General features: G+C 39.0%; 1 protein-coding gene across 2 annotated transcripts in view; it reads right to left on the bottom strand.

Moving 5' to 3' along the window:
- GLI3 (GLI family zinc finger 3) overlaps positions 1–23,238 on the bottom strand; it is a gene marked incomplete at both ends in the record, with an annotated part of 187,785 nt that overhangs the window by 111,549 nt on the left and 52,998 nt on the right. The gene's annotated exons all lie outside the window — the stretch shown is intronic.

The following is a 23,238-nucleotide window of genomic DNA, read 5'->3' as shown; positions in this document are numbered from 1 at the left end:
AGACTAGCAAACACAGACACAGGAAGTGGACAGAAACGATGAGGTTCTTCCAAAAAGCCCTGAAAACAGACAGATCCCTTTTTAGTAATAGGTAAACTGGAAACCAAGATCTCCACAAGAAAATTTCGTCATGTAAGATGTGAACCACAAAGTGGAAGAGCAGTTTATATATTCAGTGGGCACCTGAGAGTTTGGTGACAAGACTGACATCTGGACATGTTTTCATCCCTAGGATGGTTATCCAGTTTCTGGCATGCTGTTTGCACCCACTTTTACATGTGTCCTAGACCAGGCATTTGAGTAAATGAGAAGACTGGCCCATCCAAAAGTTCAGTGCTCAGTCCAAGGGTTTTTTTCTACACTGCTGGAAAAATCAAAGACTCAAATACCAGCAGGACCAATTTACTCCATTTTAATGAAGGTGTCTACATGTCAAAGGCTGTCCTGCACGCTTCCAGCTCTCACCACCGACTACACAAGCCTTACACCTGTCACCAACATTAATCTCCCCTTTTTATGCTCATCTTAGTTCTTAGCCTTCATTTTTCAACCATTCTTTTCTCAGTAAGTACAAACCAAAGGAAGCAGGGAACAACCAGAACACAGGCTATGAATGAATGAATGCTCTGCAATACAAGACACATACATACATGTTCAGAGCAAAAGAAACAGAGAGCAAAAGTATTCCCACACCAGGAAGTTGGTTATGACTTCCATGTGAAAATAATTAACCACAGGCAGGGCCAGAGAAAAATATATAGAGCATCATCAGTTTCTTTCACAAAAAGAGGGAGATACCTATGGATCCTGGAGCATGGAGAGTAAAGACAAAACAAAGTGACACATCAAGTAAAATCTGTGGGGTACTAGAGAGACCCAAGCTGAAAACAACTAACAACAACTGCACATATATATTATCAAGTGCATATGCAGTTTTTCCCTACATGGTGGAGTCCGAATGTATGAGATTGCTGTTTAAACGTGATCACCAGAATGAAGTATGAGAGGGCTCTATGCCCTAAAGTTTGCTGCCTTATCCTCTGTTAAATGAAAAATTCACTGTAGTCAGATGTTCTGAGTCAGGGTACCCATCAATCAGTATCTAAGCATGCTGCAGAGATACTGTATGAAAAGAGAAGGAAAAAGATCTGACTGAAATAAAGTACAAAGTGGGCAGAATCCAAAAAAAAAAAAAAAAAAAAACCAAGTAGGAATAGAAGTAGTACAAGTTAGGAATAGCTGGAATAGACAAAAATAGACATTCCTTTTTTCTGTCATCAGAAAGATGTTTTCAGTTTTGCTGAGAGACTTTGTATCAACTTCCCCTGCTTCTGGCTGGTCTGTAACATAGTTAAATTGGGGAACATGCAATAATTGGTGGCATGCTACAAATCACAGAACGCATCAACGCGGTTCTAATATATTTTCTGGGTTTTATTCTTGATTACTTAAGAATTTGTACACACAATAGTGAATAGCAATTCATAAAACACCTCTAAGACAAAGTCCTCTGACTTCTTGGGCACCTCATCCTGCTTCCAAAATTATGTATCTAGAGAGCTCATCAGAACAGCCCCAAAGACACAGTGAGGTTAATCCATACAGAGAAGCTGAAAGCCATTGACTGACCTATTAATCGTTGACATCAGTGAAAGACTGCAGTGGGCCATCAGCTCATATGTTGAATCAGGCATATCTTTTAAGGGGGAGACATTTATTTTAAAACAGTTTTCCTTCCCTTGCAACTAGAATCCTATTTCAGTTTACTAACACTTAATACTATTTTCAACATTAGAAAAACAACAGAACTCATGAAGAAGCCATATTTACATATATTAACAGTTAAAATTAAATTTATACATGTTTACCTAGAAAAAAAATATGGGTAAGATCTCTCAAAGACTTTGTGGTTATTTTTAGCTGCCATAATAGGCTGTTAATTCAGTGCAATAAAACCTATTATTAACTACTGACTACAAAATCACTTGCTTAGTGAAGGTGAAAGATCTGTACTGACTACATTCCAGTAATTGTTTTCTATGCAGAAGTGGCTGCTGCCATGACTATTTTTTTTTATCTTGAAGTTGAATAGCATTAGATTTTACTACAAGAGCATAAGGAAAAGATACCTGAAAACATGCAAGCCCACAGTTTTTAATGTCTTTTACATATTTGTGGTGCCTACACAATTAAGCAGAGCAGTTAGACACAGGATAAACTCAATCAGCCCTCTTTAGCAGAAACCTTAAGACTATAAATTAACCAAAGTTGCAGGCCCGTTCTTTCTCCACCTTGCTTGTCGTGAGCTCAAGTCAGGGCTCGGAGATGAGAAAGCTCACACGGGGGCCAATTGCATAAATATGCTCTTTTACTTTCTCCCTGATACATAGTGTTTTCAAGATAAGGTTCTTCCTATAGCTTTTTTTTTTCCCCTCATTGCTATAGGTTAAGATGGCAAAAACTGAGCTATGCTGGTTTCCCCTCACAGAGGAGCAACACAGCATGTCAACTCAAACTCTCCACATTCCCCCTCAAAACTGAGCAACTCACCTCATTTCCCATTGACAACATCCGATTCTAACCAAGTCACTCCTCAGCCCAGCCCCAGTGGTGTGTCTGTGATAAACAGCATGTACTTTTCCATGAGGTCAGAAGAAATAGTTAATTCAGATAAAACTTTTATATTTATGAGCTTGCTTTGGCACCTGGTTTTCATGTCAGCATTATATGAGTATTAATAGGGATGCAGAAGTACGACAGAATCATCCAGGCAACCGTATGTGTAACAGCATCCATGTACATCAAACCGCTCAGGTACCAGTTTTGAGAAGAAAGATTCCTTACTGACAACAAGTCACTCAGGCTAATTGAAGTCCCACGCTAGGTTACGGTAAATGACAAACATCTCTGGATCTTACATGAGAAAGCTTTCCTTTGATACATTTGCAGGCTTGTCATGCTTTTTTGACTTAGTGTAAAATAAAGACATGGGACAGGAGGCTTTTGAGACTCCAAAAACATGAAGAAAAATAATGGAACTCATTACTGAGCACAGTTTTGACTTGTTTAAGGTCTGCATTTGCTAGTGAATGGAAGAAATGATGTTATGGGGTAAAAGCTGCCAAGTTTCATTAGAGTACTTCTGTGAAAGTGTATGATCTCCGAGGCTATACGTGTTAATTTACAGTAGAGTTTAGATTAAAGTGATGAATGTGTATCTAGTATACATTTAAGTGCAATTTTAAAAGAAAACCAAACTGGGGCCTTCCTGTTCAACATGCCACTGCAGGTTCTCCACAGTGTAAAAGCAGAGGACCTCAAGCAATTGTTACAGTCTCTGCTGGAAGAATGACACTGCATTTAATTAAATGTCCACTAGAATTGTAAAGTTCATTTCCTAACCCTCAGTTCAGCTATCAGAATACAAGTAGTTTGAACAGTGTTTCATATCTGCTTGATGGGGAAAAGCTGTTAGAAGGTCCTGTCAAACATGACACAGAGTAAAAGATTAATTTCTCCGTAAATTTAGTTGTGTCTTTTTTTCTCTTTAGCTCAAGATGCTGGCTAGCATTTAGCTGGTTTGTTTCACAGTGAGCAGACCGAATAGAGCCCAGCTTCTATTCCTATTTGTTTTTTCTCACTTATCTCTCCTAAAACAATTGTAGTACTTTTTTACTCTTTTTACACATAAAGTATAAACGAGACAAGCATAGGTGCTATGCATTTATGTAGAAATGGGGCAAGAACATTCTTCAGTGAGGATGCATTTAGATATTTTTGTTTGTCTCCCCATTTATAACACATGCCCAAACCACAGCTAGAACTCCACTAGTTCTAATGGAAGTAACTTACACAACTCTAGAACTCCAATTCTGTCATTAATATAATAAAGCACACAAGCAGGCTTCCTGCTTATGTCTCACGAACTTCTTTTGAAAGCAGTAGGTGATGTCAGGCCAGCTGAGCCTGCATGAGAAATTACACATTAGCCACAAAAGGTAAAACATTGCAGAGAACCTCCAAGTCAAAACCTCCCCAACTGGTAACTTACCATCAGAGCACAGCAGTGAACAGATGATGTTCTGGGGCAGGACACCCAGCTCAGCCCCAAGTTGGCAGGAGCAGCTCCCCAGGCTGCACTGGCACCTTTGGTGCCCCAGAACTGCTCCAGGCAGCAGCTGGATGTGCACTCCTGCAGCTGAGAAGCACAACTTCATGCCAAGTAGCTGCACGCATTTTGATCAAAGTTCGCTTTCTTTTTTCTCTATTTTTTTTTTTAAATCAGGTCTGTTTAAACTGAAATTGAACATTGTGCTTGTAGAAACAAGACCTACCAGCATCTGCTGACAGCTGTGCTGATACAAGCACAGTTCCTCTTCAGCGTGACGTAGGAAACTGGGGAATGGATTCTGCTCCCTGTTGTGTGACTGCAGGTCTATTGACTTCAGCCAGAGATGCAGAAAGACACCAGCATGAGGACCAGGAACGCGGCTTCACAGAAAACACTGCCTAAAAATCTCTACCATTCTCCGTGAACTGTAGTAATATCCTTGCACATTTAGGTAAGAGCAAGACTTTGAACCATTTAACTAGCTGAAGAACAAGATAATCAGTGGCAAGCATTAATGTACAGAAAATAGGCACGTGTTTTTAAATGTATGGGGATATTTCAGATGATAAGGGGATGTGTTGTACATGAAGAGTAAGGCATCAGAATGACACTCAAGTGGTATTTTCTTTTATACCGAAGCCTTAAAGTTAAAAACAAAGGCTACTAAAATAAGAAGTTGTGTTTACTGGGTCCCTAGACTTGCCATCTAATACAGCTATTCATCAAAATACTGCATGCTTTTTGCATGACACATGCGTCTTGTTCAATCAAGGGAAAACTGCAAAAAAAATCTCCTAAATATTCTATTCTAAACAACACTTTGCAGCTACAACCACAGCCTGATTTTGATTTATTGAATAATTTGGCCGGAGAACACCTTAAGTCACAACAACATTAAATGCAATAACTTTTCAGTCCTTTGCTGAACACCATATGAAATTAAACAAAATAAAAATTGACAGCACCAAGTTATCCTGAATCTATTCCAGATGGATTAAGTTCCCTGTATGTATTAAGTGGAGATTTTAGCTTAGGTTTGACATTGCATTTCACTGACTCCCCAAAACAAATCAAAAATAACCTAGGATGTGTTACCAATTCCATTTTAAATCTAAATATTTCTGATACTAATTATAGAGCAAAAGGATAAGGTTGAAGACATTTCAACTTTAACAGCCCTGCCATTCTGATTAAAAAATATCAGCTTTACATCTGCAAGAAATTTATAAAGTGGACTCTTTACAAATTGTTAGGGAGCAATTTGTGCACAGTTAGTTCTTTGTTTAATCGAGAGATCTGCCCAAGCCCTGATTGTGTGCTTATTTCCCTAAGGCTGGGAGTGAAGGTTATTTCATTATGCCTTTTGGGAGCAGCAATCTATCTAATACGTTTCTGAATTATTCCAGACTGAGCCGAAGCTGAACATGAGAACAAAGCCTTGCTTCCAAAGCAGAAAGACCAGACTAACTCCCAGCTGGGAAGATTTAGGCAGAGATTTATAAGTACAAACACTGAAGAAATTTGCAAGTAATTGCATGTATTTACTCTCTGTTGTGGTATGCAATAAACTAATATTTATTAAAACATATCAGCACAGTACTGCTCATTACACCCTTCCTAGTCTCTTATTGCAAGGCTGTAATGAAGGTTTGTTTTGCTTTTTTTCCTTTATTCTTTCAGGGCAAGAGGACTAGCGGAAGAGGGCAAGAAAATCAGGATCACTGAATGGCGCCTGCTGTTTATGTATGTTGTAATGCACACAAACCCTATCTCTATAATTGAATAGAATATTGTGATTTCTGCCAATGAACAGTACTCCCATCTGTTCTATTATGAAAAACAAAAAATCTGGATACTCAACCTTACTATTAGCTATCTTTGGCGTTTCTTGCTACATACAGAAAATAGCCATTTATTTTATTAGCACCTACACACTCTCCAGGTTCATGCTTTGAAACAATAGTCAGTTTAATTTTTGCTGAGGTTAAAGTTTTGGTTCAGCGAGCACTGGTTATGTCTCACTGGGCTGGAGCACCAGTTGCTTTGGAGATCACTCAGTGTGCAGGAATATGACACTTAAGTATCAACACATTTACTTCTTCCTGTGGGACCCTCATTCAACTACAGCACAGGTAGGGTTTTTGGAAGATCAGGATCCTCCTTGGTGGTATCTACTTCTCAAAAAATTTTGGTAAAGTTCAAGGCAATTTTAAAGCCATTTGCTTTCCAAAGGTTTCCTAACAAAGGGAATACCTGGAGAAGTTATAGCAATATCTGCTTTTGGAGAGTGCCAGGGATACCCAGGTTTGTTCCATTCCATGATAGTTCAAAACTGCCTATTCCAAATACAGCATTTCAAAAGTCTGTTTAACATTGCTGGGTGACAGAAGCCTACCTAGTTCACACATCACTTTTAAAACCCTAGCAATTTAAAAATCAAGAAAGGAGTAGCTGTGGACAAAATCTGGCTCTGTCCCTGTATCCTCATCAGATAAGGGGGCCCAGAGATTAGCTCAGATGGTAGGAGCATGGTGCTAGAACACAAAGGTTGTGAGTGCAATCCCTGTCTGGGCCATTCACTTAAGGGTTGGACTTGATGCTCCTTGTGACATAGCTTATCCACCTACCTGAACTTACAGCATCATGGCCTAAACTGATGAGATTTTACAATTATCAAACTGTTTTCCTTTAAGAGGGCACATTCTCTGTCTTGTAAGTTTATTTGAGAGCAGACATTCCTGTTTAGCACTTAATGTCAAAAAAAGTATTTTCCTGCAGAATTCTGTACAAAGTTCAAAAGGATATGTTTATAACACAGACTTTTGGTAAAAATTTAATAGATAGTGACTTGTATTTGGAGTCTTAAGTAACAGATAATTAATAAGTACTTAGCATAATATACCAGTTCTAGTAACCATTCATACAAGATTTTTGTGTAGTTCTTAGTATTTGACATTACAGTTACAAGAGCAGCACTTGGGGTTTTCCAGCCAGAGTCTGAATTTAGCCTGTCTCCTTCTACTACAAAATGAAAATTTCAACTAGTAATTACTTGGGGTTGTGTTAATGTAGCTTAAAGTTGATAAGAATGATGTGCTTATTTACTATGAGGGTAGTGTAAGATTTATGACAGCCTTAACTATTAATTTTCACATTTATAAGTGCAGGGATTGTATAAACTATGAGACAGGTTAATTCCACTGTTGTCATTAAGTAACTGTAACTGGCTATTAAAATGAGTGTTTTCTTTAGGGAGTTTCCCCATGAAGTCCCTACTTTCTGTGTCCAAGTTCCTTTGATATTTTTCTTCTATTGGGATATGCAAAGTTTCAGCCTTATGGCATGAAAACCCTATCTCAGGGACAATTAAACCAATACTCAACTATAAGCAACTTTTTGAAACAATCTATAGTTTGTGGGTTAAAATGAAAAGAGTACACTGCAATATGACAATAAGCTTAAGAGTATTCATTTTTTTTAAATAGAAAAAAGCCCTCAAAAAACCAAAACAACCAAACAAAAAATAACAAACAAAAAAACCCACAGAAACCTCTTTCACTAAGTGGGGAAAAAAAAGAGCCCATCATGTAAAAATCTAGGCGTGAGTAGAGCTGGCCAGGCTGGTAATTGCTCCACTGAGACCTGACACAGTCACTGCACACTTGACATCATCTGAACTCTCATTATGAAGCAAAATGAACCACATTGCATTACAGCACAGTCCATATTCACCTTGGTTACTGACAAAAACACACAAAGATATCCAAATTCAAGACCAGAAACTAGGACCAAGATTTTTAGAAAGTAGAACTCTAAGTTAGGCTTTAAGAGTGAGTAAGAGAAAACACTCTTCATTTTCACATCACCAAGCCCCAAAGAGCTTCCAGAAAAACTTCTTGTTGCTCAGCACTTCTGAAAGTTCAGCCACTCACTTACATTGCTGCATCAAGCTGTAGCTTGACTCCATGTAGTTCTTGAAGCAATGTTTACAGCCTAAACAATAATCAACCCTCAAATTACTGTCCCAATCTCAGTTTCTAAGCTTCATGTGAAAAAATTGTGGCAAACAACACTTTGAAAGGGTATCCAAAAAATAAAGGGTTAAAAAAGTTACCCAACTTGAAACCCAGACAAGGAAGAGAGATTTGAATCCACTTTGAAAGTTTTTCTAATTAATTAGTAAGGCATGAGCATAGCACATTAGATAAAGATTTTTATTTGTAACTTTGCTACAAACTTCCTTGGAGATCTCCAACAAATCTCAAACTCTCTGCCTGTAAGCTGCTACACATGGGAAATCGGTCTGTGCATACCTGCTTTGAGAGAAAAATAGCACTCCATACAGAACATGACATGGGGCCTTTCTTAATCAGTCCTGGAGTTTGGTTAATTTTTTGGAAAAACAAAAAAAAAGTGGGTCAGTGATGATAAAACCTTCTTGACTCATCACTGTTCTATATTGACTTTATGAAAAATCATGTTTAACAAGTCCTTTACTATCTTAGAAAACTGCTTGCATGAGCAGATGGGAAAAATTACTTTCCTTTTCCCTCACCAAAGCTACATCTTGAAAAAACCAAGATATGTAGCATGAAACAGCAAAATACACAGTAGATCAAAATTCCAGAAAGGGATCACTTCTAATCAAGCTATTTTTAGAACTATCTGCGTTCTTGTTTTAAGATTATAAAATCTAATCCTGAACATACTAGAAAGCCTCCAGCTGTTTTGGGTGTTGTGGGATTTCATCCCTAATGAGTCCAAAATCAGTTTGTTTGCTCTACAGAATAACCAAAGCTTTACTGAAGTAGCTTTGCCTACCTGCAGAGCCAAGGCCAGTGTTTCACACTGCAGCACCCACCACAGAAAACCCCTGTTGGCCACCTGATATCCAAGACTTGTACATAAAGCTGCAGAGTGTTTAGATAAGAGAAAAATGACTGGACACCTAGTGAATGTCCAAACCCTGTCAGAGCTGCTTGAGTAACATTTTGATTTTGATCTGACACCAAGTATTCAGGTTCTTGCTAGACCTTATAGGCCACAGTTATGCTGCCTTTCCCAAGACGAAAAGCTTTGCAGCACATGCAAGCTCAGGACAGGATCTAACAGAGCAGAGTCCGCAGAAATAACCTAAGTTTTGAGGATTTTTCTCTGAGCGTGAACAGAAGACAGATCAATAAATCCAAAGCAGCTCTAGCTCTGGGAGACAGGGGCAAGGAAAAAAGTATACAGAGCAGTTAGGAAAATTAATGATCCTGTGCATATTTAAGCATTATGAGACTGAGATCAGAAGATACCAGAGAGTGCATAAGACTTCCCAAAAAATAAGGAGAAAACTTTGGATTACCTTGACAGAAAGACAAATCCAAAGAAAGAGTGATGCACAAGGAAACTCTGAAGGGCTCTGAAAGAATACAATTTGAAAATTCATCCAGTTTTTTGTTCCTAATTAAACTCTTCGTTAATATGATTTGAATCTTTACTTTGTATTTAACACAACAGTTGGCAGCTAAATTTCACTGAAGCAACTTAACTGAGGTGAACTCCTACAGTTCTTAGATCACATTGCATATGACAGATTTTTGGAATATATGTTTCTTCTTACAGGGCTAGTGACTACAATTGCTACAGCCACTTCTGAGAGTAATTTGTATGTGCTAACAACAGCATTCGGCAGCTGTATGACATCCGTGTAAGCAAATAAATAAACACAATACTTGATACACACACTTCTGCTGTATTGCTTTTTTGAATTTTCATGTTGTTAAGGGTTTTCTAAACACAAATAAAGACACTGTGGTATAACCATTGGACATCCTAGCCCACTCCACATTTGTTAGCATGAGATCAGTTTTGACTACAATTTTGTTCTTTCCTAGGGAAGGAAAAAAAAAATCCACTGATAATAATACAGAATGCAGAATTTACTACTATTGAAAAAATTCAGACTCATGAGAGGCATAAAGCCCCAAAGCTGCAAAGGAATTTTTAACATATGTAATACAGATATATGTACATGTGTATATGTATTTTTACACATATGTAAGGAGAGGTTTGGGTAGCACCTGCTGCAGTGGATTTATATAATGTCTTACAAAACCCTATTTTTAGCCCATTATAACTTTCTGAAAACTTCTTTTTCAGGAGTTAATTTTTCCATGATTGTTCAACTGAGCAGAATCAAATATTATATTTTTGCTTTATGTCACAACAGAAAAAAAAAAACAAAAACAAACACCCAGGGTTTTCATTTTCATTGATTGTTTTACTCTCACAATGAAAGAATGGCTGAACTTTACACCTTGAACTCCCAGGGTGGCTAACTTCCACAGATTTCTAGTTACTTTTGTTATTTAGAAAACACCAATACTATTATTAGTAAATGTTTCCATAGTGTATGTACAAACGGTGCAATGGCCGTCCATTTCACTTCCTTGGCTCCAAAAAAAATTATTTCTTACAACCTGGTTAAAGACAAGCCCAGAGGTGAGCCCAGAGCCCAGAAGGAAGCTCTATCCATTTCCTGCCTTGCTGTAGACTGTGCAAATGAATCTTTGGACCATAGCATCACATTTCCAACACACTGTCTGAAACCAGCCCTCCCCTTTGTCCTATCCAGCCCACTTGTGTTTGGGTGAAAAAGGAGCCAGGGCTCTTTAGAAAACAGGTCACAACTTGGCTTGGTGTCGTCAAGCACATTTTTTCATCTGAAAAACACTTAACTTTTTGCTGAACCATTTTTAAACTGCAGTGCGGATGACATTCAGTTGAAAAGATGCTTCATAATGACACCTTCACACTGAAATTACACAGCCATTAAATTCAGTTAAACTTAGCACTGCCAGTTTTCTAGCATTTATCATCAGTGGAATAAAAAAAACATCACATTCCCTGTATTTATGAACTCAAAAATGAAACAGCAACCTTCCGATTAGCTCTATACAAGTGCAAACTGCTGACAACTAGCTCTAATGTGAAACTGAAGAAGGTGAACAGAAATTTAACATCATGTTATTCAAAGCATTTGTACCTTAGAGACAGTAAGTACAGAATATTTTATTTACAAACATATTCAATACGTGCATCAAGACTACAGCTAGAGCACCTGATTGCAGATGCATAAAATGGCACACCTGTCTGATTTATATAAAGTTAGGCTGCCAAGAATATGTCTGTATTTCTTCAGACAACAGGTCTTCTTGGAGGGATCTACAGCACCTCACATCATGACTTTTCATTACCTTTATTTGAGTTAGTATTTTTTTCCTTAGTTTCTGCTTCTCTCATCTTTCCATCCTCTCAGAATTAGCTAACAGGGAAAAAATTGTATGGGCAGAATTTAACAATCTTCACAAACACAGTAAAAATTAAACCTGTGCACTAATTTTAAATTATGTGCAGTGTATGAAGGTAACAGGCATATTTATGGCTATAATGGCACCGTACAGTTTTATATAGCCAGCATTACCTATAGGGTTTCCTATAATATTTTTATATATAAAGAAAACTAATCTGCTATACATACATTACAAGCACTCTTTAACATACCAGATAACTTCCAAACAAAATGCTCAAAACAAAATCCAGAAGGTTTATGAAGGTGCTGTTTTGCTTGCATTTTATGCATAAAGTACAATCACTATGTAACCCATGACAAGTTATTCTGTAGACAACGATGCACAACTCATTATTTTGAACCAAAAGGATTCAACTTATAGCTATTGCTGAGTTTTCTAGGTAGAAATGGTTTGTTGCCTTTTTTTAAAACTAAAATACACTATGACTTGTCATAATAATTTGAACTAGGGCCATCAAGCTGCTTGATATGGGTTCAGAAGTGCTAAACCTAAGGACTTCCACTGCAACATAGACATGAGTCCCTTAAACTATTTATTACCCCGGAACAGCAACTTTACTTTCACCTGTCAGGATCACTGATACTGTTTTCAGCAAAACCTTTGTCATTCTTTTACTTCAGCCACCATCTTGAAGTTACAGTATCAAAATGACTTTGTAACACTTAGTTCAATTAGGGAAACAATGAATGACACTGGGAAAAGATACTCCAGCTCAGAGTAATGTTCCTTTCTTCAGCATGCCTTTTCCCCATCTTCAAGAAGCACATCTGTAACAGAATTACACAGAAACAATACCAAGAACAGAATGTATCGGGGAGCTGGAAGGCACTTACCTGCTACTGCATCTCCAAAACCAAGCATGATTCCCACATGACTGGGAATTTCAGCAAAAGCAAGTCATTTCAAAGTGGCAAATGTATTTTCATAAACAAACCCTTATAAAGTGCTGATATGTTCTTTTTAATAAATTAATGCTGATAATTGATGACATTCCCATACCCTGAACACTGAGCCGAACAGCACAAATGCAAAATTCACCAGTGCAGGCTTGGGAATAAAGCAGCAAAAGGATGATTTCTGATTCTGAAGCCAAACATCATCACTCCCTTCTTTTTAGAAGCAGAAAGTGGGGTGAGGACAAGAAAAGAAAAGAAAAAGAAAGTCTGCCAAAACCAGCAGGCTAAGTAGAGTAACCGGAAGCATACAATTTACTGCTAATGGTTCAGTGTCTGCAAAGGACTGCTCAAGCTGTGCTCAACAAAAACTCAGTAATAGCCAAAAAGGGAAGTAAAAAAAGGCAAGATGTTTGGCTTTACTTTCTGTCAAATACTGTTAAATATGAGCCACTTAAAAAAACAGAATGAAAGAATCCAATAATGCTTTGTACAGGTGGTAGTGAGGTCCCTGGCTGGGCCTTCAGACAAAACCATTCCCGTGTAAACCTTAAAGAGGATTAATCCTCAAGGACCACTGTAATGAGACCTTAAAAGGCTGAACAACAGCAGCCTATCACGGAGGGAAGCAGTAGCCTGCTCCCAGAAGTCTTCTCTTGCAGAGTTACATCAAAGCAAACTGGGACCAGATAGCAGGATTCTGCAAGAATCCCTTATCTCGGCGCTAGCGGATGCTTCTCCTCTGATTGTCTTGAACTGCCACCTGTCCCAGACATCTTTGAAGGCAATGCTAAGCCTGTGATAGATCTGACCTCCTTGAGCTGAGATTCTTTTATGTCTTTCTTCATTTTCTGCTCTGTTACATTCTTTCCCTGCAACACACACTACATGAAACAAAGGGAGTTCTCACTCCGTGACTTACTGTCCCCAGCTATTTGAAAGCAAAAAAACAATGCTAAGGATTATACTTCACCCGCAATATGGAGCTGTCCTCAGGAGACAAGCCTCTTATTTTTGAGAGTTATAACTAGATGGCTTTTACACGAAGGGACTTTACAATGAGGTTCAACATTTCTGGGAGCCAAGATAGGAAAGCTGCATATCAGAGATAGCTTAAAAAAACAAAAAGGTTCATAATACAGAAGTATATGAAAAATCACATTACAAAAATGAGCAAGAAAATAACCAGGAAGCACCAAGCCTTAGAGAAAACACCAAATTATTGTGGTATACATATGCACCGCATGTTGTGCACCAATAGCCTTTAATACCAGTGTCCACCATACAGTGCCAAAATCATCCTAGATTAAAAGAAAAAGAATTGGTGACTACAAATAAAACAGCAGGCCTTCTACCTGAGACACATGCCTACACTGAAATAAGGCATACACCCAGCTCCCACGAAGGGCTATGGCTTCACCATGAATGTTGTGCATCAGGGCTGATTTGTAACCAAGGACGCACTGGCAACCACTCTCCCACTGACTTGGTGACATGTACTTGCAGTAGGATCAGACAGAGTTACAGAACTGAAGATAAATTCAGGGGAATACCATCAGATTTTTTTCTCATAGCTACAAGCCATAATATACAATTCACCATGGTTCTTAAAAGGCTGGGCCGAGGAGGAATACTGCTACAGCTCCCACCTCTGGTTTCCCACTTTTGCACTCAATTAATTCTGGACTATTTTATAAGTCCTTTTCTTCTAAGTACATGGCACTGTCAGAAGAACAAGAAGCAAAATATAGCTAGGCTGAACAGGATTGCTGCCTGCCAGCATAACCTCTCAGTTCCCTGCACTGACAAAATAAAAAGGTGTCATTAGTTGCAGTTAGGTGGGACTCATGGAAGCACTATGCAGCAGGATGGAAGCAGGAAGAGAAAGCACCTTCTTGAGTGCTTTTGAAGGTCCCTAGGAAATCACAGCTGGAAGAATTCAACCAATAGCTGATCTAGACTATGTGAAATACTGTAGCAAACAATGAGCATACATACAGAGTCTGAATGTTAAGTAAAAAAAAGGCATTACATGGAAAACACTGAGCAGGCCCCAGCATTTTCTGGAGCCAAGACCTACTGGCATGTGTTGTGGACTAGAGGCATGCTCAGAAGGAATTTGAAGATGACTTCTTCCCATCCATATAATGCTTCCTACAACAGGGTATTGTGCTTCAAGACCACAGAGCAATGCCAGGCTAAGCACCAGGCTCCCATAAGGAAAATACAAAAGTCATTTCTCAAAAGACAGCAGAGCAAACCATTTCAGGTAAGTGTCCTCCTCAAAGAGCTGTGCCAATATCTTGTGTAACCTTAACAAACATTATCCATGTCTACATCACTTCCTAAAGGCAGCCCAGAGGCACCCCCTCATGGTAAGGCATGTCAACCTTGCTCTTTGCCAGCCTCCAGGCACAGCCTCAGCAGCAACTGGCCCAACACACCTCTGGTCCAGCAGGACCTGCATGCCCTGGCAACCCCCACGGGTTAAAGCAACACAGGCAACACTCCCACAGGCTATCTACCAAAAAATTCCAGACAGGGAGGCTGGTCACAAGACAGAGACACAGCATGCTTTAACCCACCTGTACAGACCACCTTTTCAGAGTGGAATACACACAAAACTCACATCTATGGGAAGAACCACAGCAGCCCATGTCCTCCCCAACCCTGGTTTATAATGCACAAAGGATGAATGGCACTACAAAACATCGGATGTATGTTAATCTGATAAGTAACTACTGACTTTGAAGAAATGTGCTATTTCCCCACAAGAAGTGGAAACATTTTCACAGGCCAGCATTCTGTGCTTCATTCGGGTTTTTAATTTATTCTGTGGGATCATATGAAGCCAAATCAGGCCTTTAGCCTTTATTTAAAGGGGTTTCTTCCAGTTTGCTTTATGTGTTTAAATTAAAAGCAAAAAAATTAACCTAAAAATTTAAAGAGTGAAAAAAAAGCATAGACCATGGTCTTTGACAGTCTCATGCAATGTAGGGACTTATATGAGCAGGACATACATCAGGCTTTCCAAATCAAACATCCCAAATACTGGGCAGCTGAATAACTAGCTAGCAATGTGTGATTAGTGCTCCTCCCTTCCCTCCTAGTTAAAAGAAAAAAAAATTCCACTCCAATCATAGTGGTAATTAATGTTTTTGATGTCTGGCACCAATTTTATTGTTAACAGCACTGTTAGATCAGTGGTGTTTATGCCAATTCAAATATCATCCAGCATGAACAGCTTTGGTGCCAACAGCTTCCTATCACTGTACGATGCTGGTCCATCCCAGTAAAGTGAGCAACCACTGTTTATACCTAACATAGGCCTTGATCCAAATTTCATTCATCCAAGTAACCCAGTTCCATTTCAACAATAATATCTAACAGAAGTCAAGGTCAAAGCTTGAAGCTTTCATAAGTTGTATCTGTAGATAGGCTGGTGAAAAACCCCACACAAATCAAATTCAGTACCTTTTCACACTAAGGAGTCTGACATGCTGGAATGAAATTTAAGTCAACACATTCTAACCCAGTTATTTGCTTCAACACTTGGTATGGTGTTACACTCAGCTGTTACCATAATCAGCCATTTATTTGAAAGTATTTCATATGCCATTACTTTTGGCTTGTTATCACTGGCTACTTCAATGGGGACTGTAGATAGAGGAATAACAATATTCATCTCTTCATTTGCAAAATGGTAACATGGATCCTTGGGAATTATGATTTTAAATTACAACTAGCGTGGAGAACAGGTAAGACAAAAGGGCAGAATATAATGCAACCAGGGATTATTTCAAAGTTCATTGAAGCCAGCAGTTGTTGATTCATTGAATTCACTGGGTTCTGGATCAGCATCATTCAACTGCTTGGGAAAAATGATGGCTCAGGGCAGCACTGAAATGTGAAAGGGAAACTAGAATAAACAATGGGGGACCCTCTATACTACCTTATTCAGTGTGAAACATGAAACAAGCATAACTGAGATTAAAAAGCAGTTCTGTTATCTGGTGAGCTATCTGTTTTGAACACAAAGAAACTGCAAGACAATTTTAAAAAACAATAAAGAAAGCAACATCAGAAGACTCTTTTGTAAGTGATAAATCTTATTTTTAAAAGGAAGTATGAAGATGTACAAACCTGTACATACAAACATTCCCATGCACATATTGCCTTTCCTGCTGCTGTGTACCCACCACCACACATGCCAACGACCACATGGCAACAGAGCAGCTGTACTCTTTACACAGCTATGAATACATCAATATTGAGGATAACACTGCTTCCCTGCACTGGTGGTTGCTGCCTTGGCTGTAAGCTATACTATCAGAAATGAATAAAGGTAGCCTGTATAAGTGTAACTGAAAGATCCTGACATGATCTGCAGACTCAGATGCGACCCACTCAGCAAGCTCAAGAGCCCCAGTTGTAAGTAATTTGAGCAGTGTTTTAATAACAGTTTAGAGAGTACTGTGTAAACTACCAAGGCTAAGAGGTAAAGAGCCAGGCTAAGAGGAAGCTAATTGTGCTTCTAGGTGTGAATAAAAGGAAGTAGAGGCTATGGCTAAGTGGCTCTCCTCCTAAGTACTGAGCTCAGTCAATAGCAATAAAGCTGTATCTGCTAGCAATCCTGAAAACGGTTCAGCAACCAAAGCATTTAAACTGTCTTAAAAGTAAAGGCCTCTTCAACCCAGGACTCCAACAGGAGGCTAGAACTGAGAGACTTCCGTGGGATAAGCTTGAAATTGCACGTTGACAACAGGGACCATGCCGCCTTTCAAATCCTCCCTTGACAAGTCCATGGTCAGTGCCATGGAGAGAGCAGGCCCATGGTGCCCCCACGCTCCCATTACTCCCACTGCCCACCTGAGGCATCCTCTGTGACACAATGCCCTCCCTCTGAGCCCACATAAGGGCCAGGGGCAAGAGCAATGACAAATAGGGCACATCCAGATTTCAAGCACCCAGAATGCAAGAAAATTAACACAAGAGAATCAGGACAGAGGAGCATCCTGTATACATTAGCTACTCTGCAAACTAATTATTGCTACGGTTTTCTTAATAGCTGGACAATGACAGCAGAGATGGAGAAAAAAACCCTGAACTTAAATGTTTATTGTCTACATTTAGACACAACAACTGAGGATCTTGCTGCCTGAATATAGACACATAGGGCCATCTTATTTCCCTAATATATCTCAAGACATTCATACAGAGTAAACAGATATGACCCAGGATACAAGGGGTTGACCAGGCTGGCAGTCAGACCATTTAGGATCCTCATGGGCATGGAAATGGCACTCACATTCCAATCTCTACTTAGGCAACTAAATTCCCTGTAGTAACACTGACCAGAGAGAACATCAACGCAAGAGAACCATCTCACATTTTTCCCCACCTTCCAGCTGCTGATACCGCAGAAGTAACGTTGTAGGCACACAAAATCAGCCCAAATCCACTACAGATCTTCTGTTTTAAAAGCATTGTCGCAAATGTCCGTGATCAAGGGATACAACAACTTTGAAGAAGCTTGCACTCTCTCCTGATTTAGGGACAGCTGATCTGCCTTGATGCTCAAGAGATGGATTACATTATTTCCTGGCTTTTTCTTCACAGTTCTTAACCATGATTCTGTGGCTCTGAGCAATGAATTCTGTCTCTTTCCATGAAGACAGTATACAACAAATACATACTGTAAAGCAGCTAAAAATGCTTTAGCTGAAAAAAACAAATCAAGTCCATTAGAGAAGTGTTTTTGCATTTGTCCTCTTTATCTTCCCAGTTCTTTAAAAAAACAAACAAACAAAGCAAAACAAAAAAACCACCACACATAAAACCTCACCCCACAGCTTCCTTAACATACACTTGAACACCAAAACAAGGAGAGATTAATAGAAAAGTTTCAATGTGCTCCTCAAAATATTTTTAGAATTTTGAAGTCCAATAGAATTATAGGGCTAGAAATAATTTATATAATTTCTACAATTTTTTATTTCTTATTTAGAAATAAGAAATATCAAATATTGTCTTCTCCCAACAAACAGGATCACCTCTTTCCATATAATTACCTGTAGTTTCCAGCTGAAATTAATACTACTGGTAATGACAAGAAAAGAATCAATACACAGAAAAATATGTATTCACCTAAACTTGAAAACAAAACAAAGCAAAAAAAAAAAAAAACCAAAAAAAACCCAAGAACCCCAAAAAACCACAAACCTACAAGATCACCTTTCAGTTGCTCAATCACATTACACTTCAAAGCTTTCCAAATATTGGAAGTTTTGGAGTCTGTCTCATGCCGAGGAGAAAAAAAATGCATAAGAAGGAAGAACATCGCTACATACTGTAAATCTATAGGTGCAACTGTTACTTCCAAAGGAGACCATCACACAGAGGCAGCAGCTCCAGGGCTCCCGGGGCTTGCTGATTTCAGAAAAGGCCTCAGAGAAATGGGCAGGAGTACTTGAAATGAGCAGTTTCAAAAACAATGCAGGAGGTTTGGAAGGCATCTTGGAGAAGCTATTTTAACTTACAAGCTGCTAAGCTTACAAGGTCTGCAGCACCTTCCTAAATTTCACACTGAAGTTGCCTCTGTCCATAAGTTGGAATCTGAGAACAGTAATGTTTTTTTGTTGGAGGCTATTGAAAGCTACTATTACATTTTAGACTTTTAATCCCAAAAATGTTTTTGCAAACATGCTAATTTTTTTAAAGACTCACACTTCAGTTGCTCAGCTGACATGAGCAGTCTGACATTCACTTTTATAACAGAGACTTTTTTCCTTGTGAGTTCTATTAAAAGCTTTAGATTTTACTTTTTTCAACTACCCCTGCTTGACAACATTTGGAAGCCACCCCATAAATCACTGTCAGATGAGAGTTTTGTTACTAGAGTGCTTAAGCCTCTCCCCTGCAAAACGCTGCACGGAGTTGAAGTAGGACCCAGATTCTCAGAGGCCAAACTCACTTTGAAATTGAAGAGCGCCTAAATGTACTTAAAGCCTCTGGCCCTAAATCTCTATGAGGATTCTCCACTGACATTCTCCTATCACTGTCCAACTAGGCCAGGTAGAAACTCTCTACAAAAAGCTGTCCTGGTCTCCTGTCACCCAAAGACACTGGGAAACTAGAGGTGAGCTAAGAAAAATGCTTGCTTTGGGGCTATCCAGAAGTGTCTTGGTCTCTCCTGAGTCTTCCTGAGTCTCCCCTGAGTCTCAAATTATGCCAGGGAGATGACAAGGGAGGCCACCACCTACCCCTCTGTAAGCCCCTTCCATGAGCTCATCTGCTGGTGGTGACCTGGACCACTCTCACTGTCAAATGTGCCATGCATAGCTGGCCATTGTGGTTCAAGACTTGCTGCCATGAAAAGTCACTGCTTTCCAGTTACAGCATTTTAAGACAGTGTTTCCAGTTAACAGTTTGCATTTTTAGAAACAGAATCCAATCCCTTTTTTTTTCCACAGTCCCTTTTCCTTTCCTATGTGGATATGAAGGAAGGGGAATTCTTGTCAACAGAAATTAAAACCTAGTCAATGACCAAGTGCATTGTGAACCAGCATTGTGCTTGTCTTGCTGAGATTTTTCGTTCATGTTGCAAATTGATTTTGAGATGACACTAACACTGGGTAACCTAACTTGGGCAGTTATGCAAGGCCCAGTCCTTACAAAGCTAAGTCCAAGAACAGTCAGTGGGAACTGAGGGCAATCAATACCTTTGGAGTGCTAATCCTATGAAATGTGCACTAAGCAGTTCCCCCTTACCCAGATAAATGCAGAAGCTTCAAAACCAGCAAAATAAATCCCTGGTAAGGAGAGGGAAAAAAAGAAAATAAAAAGAAAAAAAAAAAAAGAAAGGAGTGAGTTCCTGCTTTCAGCTAGTGCAATCTCTTTGAGATGAAGTGATTTACTGGAAAGAGAATCCTGCCAGGGCCATACATTCCTGTATATACAAATTTTTGGATCAGAGCCAAGTGAACTGTCACTGCTTTTTACTTAAGATAATTCTTCAGGTTTTGCTAATTAGATACTAACAGTTCTTTCAGATGAGCTGTGAAACCCAGGGAAGAATATCAACAGTATGTTTTAAATCAAAGTGTTTACATCAGGAATGATTCATTTTTTCCATGAGGAATGACTTGTGAGACAGGCAGTCTTAGCACTGCCATAAATCTACACGAAAATTAAAATTGTGGAAGAGAATAACAAAGGCAAGTTGCTATTCCCATCTCCCCTGCCTCAGCCCCAACTCTAGAGATGGAATTTACATTAACAAGGGGCTCCAACTACCACTGGAATTAGTGTTTGAGAAATGCAGGATTTTAAATCCTTTTAAGAAACACTGTGATTAAGGTCAGTAACCCTGCTCTTCTCAACAAAGAAAAGGAACAACATATGAAGGCAAACTCCAGCATTTCTGTCATCTGCCCTAAAGCTTTTTTAAAGAAAAAAAGTTTTTAAAAAGTTAAGCAAACAAAACCAACATCCCTCCCTTCCTTTGTGTGCTGTGTTTAAATAGTGGTTAAGAAATCCATAACAAAAAAGACAGAAAAGAAAAATTTCTGGTTTAGGCCTTTTTTTTTCCCTTTTATCTGTTGGAGGATAGAAGGCTGTGAGCTGAGCATGGGACTGCACTCACATTCTCAGTTGCTAAATGGTTGAGGGGCTCTCTGGCGGTGCAGAAGGGCCACCAACTCCAATAGCATGTTTCATCCCAGCTGTTTGAAAAGCTGGTTCACTTGAATCGCAACCATTATCCCCACCCACACTCTGCAGGAGAGCAAACTCCCCCTCAATGAGGGATTTATTCCACATTTATGGTAACTATTATTACCAACATTTACAACATCAGTCATTTTAATTAGAAAAAAAATTAAAACAAAAAAAATCCTGCAATGCACAAACAGACACATACATATTCACATGTAAAAATGCAAAGTACTCAAGTTGTTTCTAATAACTGCCCCTCATGGAAGGGACATGCCTTCCACACACAATTGAATTAAACACTCTTTTTCTTTTTTTTGTCGTAAAAATATACAGATGTCCTTCTTCAAAAAAATTATTTTCCCTTTTCCTGTGTTACAGAAAGCCTGCCCACACTTTTAAATACAAAGTGGGTATAAATAGAAGCATGAATTAGGCATCTTGAAAAGTCTCTATTTTCCAACCACAGGGAAACTAAGAAATTACTGTGAGTGTTAACATATCTGACTATGTTGAATTAAAATGTTTTCCATCCATATGCCCAAGAAAACTTGGCAAGAAACTAAGAAAGGAAACAACAGACTCCCTGATTCTTTACCTGTTGCTACAGTGGGACTGATGCATATTTACATTATTCAGCCTTCTTCATATGGACCACTAGAAGTGTCAGTCTGAATACAGTCGCCACTTTGATGAAAGCATATCTTACATATATAAATGATACAACTACTATGAAAATTTCAGTAAGACTGTCTGGTTTCCTATAAATCTAACTAGACATTTGTCTTTTTAGTTGTCTCTCTGTATCACAGCTATTGAAGGTAAATAAAAGCATGATGGCTCTTTTTATGACGTTAATAGCTTGAGGGGCTTTATAAATCAGTGAATACAAATGTACTACTCATTACAGGAGAGGGAAGCAGGTCTGTCCATCTGATGCTTTCTGACTTAGATTTCTGCTTTAAGATCTTGTTGCTCATTTAAAATTAACTCATCGCCTGTTTCTCTACTGTTGTATGCTGGGTAACTTCTGGTGCTCTCTCAACTTCTGACATCAATGTTTTGCTAGTAGTCCACGCAGCCTGAATAGCTAGCATTAATTGTCACAATACCACAGAGCAGCATCATTAAACCTTGGCAACTCTTATCAAAAGGTGAATTTGGGAAAATAAAACAAAATAAACTCATTGCAAACCACTCAGACACATGCTGACTGACCAGATCTTTTTCTTCTGTCTGAACCTTCAGTAATTTCAATAACACTTTGAACAGGATTTAAGGGGTGAGCTGGCAGCTGGTCAGATGGTCAAAATGGCTATCTTCCCCACGAAATTCAGCATAAGGTTCGTTGTTTGTTTGAGGGTTGTTTCTGTCACACATTTCATTTCTCCCCAGCTGTACTGCCTACAAACAGAGAAGCTGTTTTGCTTCCCCAATAATACTTGTTTGTTTTGTTGGGGTTATTTTAAGCTAGATTTGGGCGTTTGTTAACCAGAAGCTAGGAATGGTGCCTCCAAGCCCCGAGGTAATAGTTGTATGCACTGCTGCTCGCGAGTGGCCGTTTGCAGTGCACGGTCATGCCTCTCTGGCACGAGTCTGCCGCTGGTGTGCTGAAGCACATCCTCCTCAACAGAGATGAGTAGAGTAACTCCCCCAGAGGGTTTGAGCAAGTCTGTACGAGAGAGCAGGAGAGGAGGCTGTACAAAAACTAACTGACTACACTGAAAAAAAGCTCAAAAACTTAACTGCAAACTTTTTCCCTAAATACTGATCTAAACTGTACAGACAACAAGTGTTCGTTTCCTCCATCCTTATTAACAATCAGGCTTTTTTTTTTTTAAAGGAGGTTGGTGAGACTTAAGGTTGTGCAAGACATACTTTGATCTGCACCCTGATGAGTGAACATTCCCCTTTGCTGCTAGCCCAACTAATGAAGGGATAAAATTAGCTTTTATCCCTGGCACTTTCTTTAGCAAAAAAACATGCACTAATCAGCTGTCCTCACTAATCAGTCGTCTGGCTAATGACCTTTTGCCTTAAAACACTAAAATTTCTGAATGATGTTTAAAAAAAAAGAAAACCAATGCAGACTTCTCTCTCTTTGTGGGTCTTAAGCCTATCATCTGGCATTGGAGACTGAAAGGTTAAATGGCAAATCTGT

The sequence above is a fragment of the Coloeus monedula genome, assembly GCF_965178545.1.
Source record: "Coloeus monedula genome assembly, chromosome: 1".
NCBI classification, from domain to species: domain Eukaryota; kingdom Metazoa; phylum Chordata; class Aves; order Passeriformes; family Corvidae; genus Coloeus; species Coloeus monedula.
The sequence above is the reverse complement of the archived record's forward strand: the minus strand, read 5'-3'. Positions and strand labels throughout refer to the sequence as shown.